The sequence below is a fragment of the Cupressus sempervirens genome, chromosome 7 (assembly GCF_028749045.1).
Source record: "Cupressus sempervirens isolate cs-2001-9-10 chromosome 7, ASM2874904v1, whole genome shotgun sequence".
Taxonomy (NCBI): domain Eukaryota; kingdom Viridiplantae; phylum Streptophyta; class Pinopsida; order Cupressales; family Cupressaceae; genus Cupressus; species Cupressus sempervirens.
In genome coordinates, this window is record NC_143124.1 from 315,779,978 (window position 1) to 315,784,992 (window position 5,015).

Genomic DNA, 5,015 nt, shown 5'->3' on the forward strand with positions numbered 1-5,015 from the left:
TGCTAAAACAATTGAAGAAGTTGTTCAAGTTCAAATATGCTTTGATTCTTTCAAAAAGGAGTTTGATGAAATTAAGAAATTGAGAGAGAATATTTTTAAGAAGCAACAGGTTGTAATGAATTTTGATTGGCTGAATGACTCACTCTTCAACAAATGGATGGTAGATCTTTCTCAATCAAATCTACTTCCATCAAAAGAAACTAATGAAATTGGTGTGGACCCAAATGAATTACGAAAAATAGATGCACTAGGAGAAAGGAAAGAAGATCAACCAGCTACAGAAATAGAGACAATTAGTCAAACTGATTATTTGGCTATAGAAAAATCAATTATAATTGTTGGAATTATATTTCATGATGGTTTGGATGGAGATAAACGAGTTGTGTTAAACTTCTAGATATTAGAGCCTAACACCTTATATGCAAAGCAAGTTGTCCCATAGTTGGAGGATCAACAAAAAAATAAGGCTACAATAGAGTTGGTCCCACCATAAGAAGGTCATGGATAAAAGACATTTTGTTGGTGATAATGACCTTTTTGTTTGTAAAAGATCTTTTTACCTTAAGGACATGTGTTTATTCCCTCTAGCCTTGAAGCTTGTTCCCTCTCATACTATATAAATGAGATCCCAAGGCTATAAAAAGTGTGTAAACTCTTACATAATTTTTGAATGTTATACTAGTCTAGTATTCAGTCCATTAACACTTTATGTAGTTTTGTGATGTATTCTTCTAGAAATCTAGGAATATAGAGAATATTTGAATGAGAAGTTGTCTTGTTTTGTAGTATTTTTGAGTCCACACCAATATTGTATAATCTTCAAAGGAGAATTAATACGAAGAAAGTGTTCTTCCATATCTATTCTCTTTGAGTTTTGTCTCCATTGTTATATGTTGGTTATTTTGAGATTATGTGAGCAAGGTTATGCAATTTGATGTAGCTAGGATAGGCTTTATTTCAATTTTTTATTGCTTTTGATTCAAGGAATTGAGTAAATGCTTCATTAAATTGATAAGATTTCTAGTCACATATGAAGGATATTTAAAAGTATGGAGTTTAGGGTTAATTACTGATATAATTGATAGAAAGGCATTTAATTAGGTCATAATTTGTCAATTGGGTAGACTTTGAATGACAATAGATAAAGCATTGATGATATACTCATTTGGATGTTGAAGAAGTCATTGAATAGCATGAAAAAAAATTATAAAATCAAATCAAATTTACTTTTATGTATGAATAATTTAACTATTGGTGAACGCTTGTTTCCAAGTAATTTCTATGTGTTATGGGTAGCTTCTTTAGCCTAGAATTGTTTGGCAAACCAAGAAGAATTATGAAAAATAATCTTCTATAAGGGATACGTATAATGAAAGAGTGTTTGTAAATGAATGAATGATCAAGTGTGAATAAAATATCAAGTACTAAGACCTCTATCCATAAGGTGCACCTTCCTAAGCTTTTGCAAATCTTGAAGAGTAAAGAATTTTTAAAATCCTCTTGAAGTTGGATTAAAATATGAAGATTTTCTTAGTTGATTATGGAAAACATCTAACCCTTAGACTAAACTTTTTCCTTGACATCCTAGTATCAGGTCTGTAATGCCTGGTAGTTTTAAGACACCAACAAAATGGTGACTCTATTAGGATTTGTCCAACACATGCTTTTGTGTAAGAATTATTGGAGTCTCTAGTGTTGTTGTTATATGTCTATATTATATTCTATTACATCTTTCACATGCTATTGGAATTTTGTAGTGACAAACCTTGAGAATTTATAAAAATCCCAATACCACAGAAGTAGTGTCACATATGCTATTCTTGTAAAGTGTCTCATCTATCAAGCAAGAGTTGTAGTTCTAAAAGTCTTTTTGATTGACCCATCTTGTGTCAAATATATTCCCATGAATTTTTTTCTTTGAGTCCAAAGCTATTTCATATTATATATTTTCCCTTTTTAGGGTAGCAACTTGGTCAAGGTTTTGAAGCTAGTGATTATTTACAAGTGATTTCACTAATGGCTGACAAGAGAAAGAATACATGAGCCTATATAAGAGCCAATCCTAAAGTCCCATTATATACTAACTTACCTCAAGCAGGTAGGAGGAATTAGAACAAAAATAAAGTAGATGCAAACCCTACTTGGAAACCCAAAGGTAGTGTGTCAGTGAACTCTCAATACCAACTTGTGGTAGAGAAAGTGTCTTCTTCTTTGAACTCTGAATTAGAAACTACCAAACTCTTCGGAAGGATGTTCAAAACCCCATTGTGTGAAGAAAGAGTATGTGATGATAAAAATATTTATTTAGTGGGGGATGTGTTTTGCAAACCACATGTGATAAAAGAAATGAATCATAGATTGGGATATAAGAATGATAGGGACTTTGATTTCAATCCTAGGCAGGTTCCATTTGTAGAAACAAACCTTATAGATCTAGATGACCCAACTAATTTAGAAGCAACTTCTGCAAACCCAAAAGAAGTGTATTCAAAAATTGAAGTCCTCAAGAAGTGGGTTGTAGAAGAAGATGCCAAGAATAATCATTTGGAAAAAGAGAAAAAGAAATACACTGTGAATGTTCTCATTGAGATAGATAACTTGCTCAGAAGAATGGCTTCTCTTAAAGAGAATCAAAAGAAGTTAGGAGAGAGAACTTCTATTTTGCATTCTAATGTATTTGGAGATATAGAAAATTTGAAGTTTAAGGTTAAAGAACAAGAATAACTCCTAAAACAAAGAGAAGAACCTATTATATCTCAAGTTCAGCCCAATAAGCCTATTCAACCAGAGCTCATAGATCTAACTACAAAACCCATTGATAAAGGAAAACAAAAGGTTGTAGGGATTCAAATCAATGAGACTCAAATTGTTCCAAGCAAGTGTACAAACCCTCATATGTCTAAATTAGATTTGGATTTAGAAAATGCTAAGAAAGAGGTAGCATGTTGCATAGATTCACCAAACTTTTAGGCTATGTATTTTGATGGTGTAAGTTCCAAGGAAGGCTCAAAGACTAGGATAGTGTTCATATCTCTAGAAAAGAATGCATTTAGATACTCATTTACCCTGAACTTTTCATTTACAAATAAGCTAAGTATGAAGCACTCTTACTGGGATTGAGGGTTGCAACTAGCCATGGAATAAGAAGGCTACCTATTATAGGTGACTTAGAGTTAGTTCTTTCCAAAGTAAGAGTTATATATGCATCTAAGAATAAAAGGTTGAAGCAATAAATAAATGTTGTTCGGGACCAAATTGAGTTGTTTGATGCCTTTGGTATCTCTTGGATGGATAGAAGTAATAACAAGATGGCCAATATATTAGTAGATGTAGGCTCCATTAAGCCTCAAGATATATCTTTTGTAGGTGTCTCACAGATTGTATTGTAAAATAGGTCATCCATTCCTGATAATGTCTAGAATTGATAGGTCTTTGAAGAAGATAGGGATATCATAAATTTTCTAAATTGTGAAGACAAAATGTATGGACAAGAAATTGATTGTGCAACCTATGTTGAAAATATAGATGGAAAAAATATTGTAGTTGGACAAGAGAGAGTGCAGTTGAAAACTAATAAGATCCCAAAGGGACTGGTTGTTTTGGAGACTATCTTTGGCAGTCAAGACAAATACAGAGTAGAAAGCCAGGAATCTAATCCTAAGGATCTAGAGGAAATAAATTTAGGGACTAATGAGGCTCCTAAAAAAAAAAATATTGGAAAGAAGTTGGCCCCTAAAAACAAACAAGAGTTGATTGGTTTACTAAGAAAGTATAGGCATGTCTTTTCCTAGTCTTATGATGATTTAAAAGCATATAGAGAAGATCTCTTTCAGCATAAAGTGCCACTTAAAGATGGAGCCAAGCCTTTCAAAGGAAAAGGAAAAGGCCAATCAACCCTACCCTTGTACCCAAGATGCAAGAAGAATTGGTAAAGTTGAAGATGTTGGAATAATCAAGCCCATAATGTTGGAAATGTGATTTAAAAGCTCATTGTTGTTGAAGATCAAAGAGGGAGATTGTTGTAAAAGAATGTTTTCAATCATTTTTTGTCATTGATGTCAAACCTACTATTTCCAAGGATGATATTTTCTTATAAGATCCAAGTACTATCACTTAGTTGATTGATGAAGAGAAATTGATCAATAAGATGAAATAAGAGCACCTAAGGGAAAGGTTGAGTTATGATATTGTAATGAAGTGCAAGGATCAGTTAAGAAAATGGTTAAGTAATGTATTGATGACATACTCAAGGATACAGAGGTTGGTCATACTTAGAATTATTGGAGGAAGAAGTTGTAACAAGGTTGACTACAAAGCTTAAACTAAGATCATTAGTGGGTGTCGAGCAAGTTAGTTGAAACCAAGTAAATTCTCAGTAGAAGCCGAATAAAAAAAATTTTTAGTATGTGTCAAGTGATCTTTAGGTGCTGAGCATTAGGAAAAACATAGTTGATGCTGAGTAACATAGTAGGTGTTGAGCACTAGTATTTCAATAGTGCTAAGCTGCTACATTATTTCAAAAGATGAAGATTCACCAAGTCTAAGCCGACATAGTGGTTACATTGAATTTTGTGAATGAGTTGGAGGATAAGGATGATGAGTTGTTGGCACAAAATCCTATATAAAGTATTTTTGGGAAAATTCTAAAGGATTATTCAAGAAGTTTCTAGAGGAAATAGAATATGGGTTAGATGCAATGAATCCTACCTAATCCATGCAAATTAAAATTGAAAAATGGAAGAATCAAGCAGGAAAAGGTACTCCAAGACTTCTATTTAAGAAGTCATAGGCTAAGAAGTAAAGAGCTGCTGATACTATTGCTGCTGAAAAGCCAAATCTGGGAAGTGGTTAGAAGGATGTCAAGGATGAGACATCTAGGAGAAGGAAGAGCACAAAGGCTCTACTTCTATGAGTGGTCATGAATAGATGATTGCACTAGTACATTGAATGTGGAGACTCAAGGGGATAAATCTTGAAAGAAGGGCAAGTTGTCAAGAGTTGTAGAGATTGAAGGC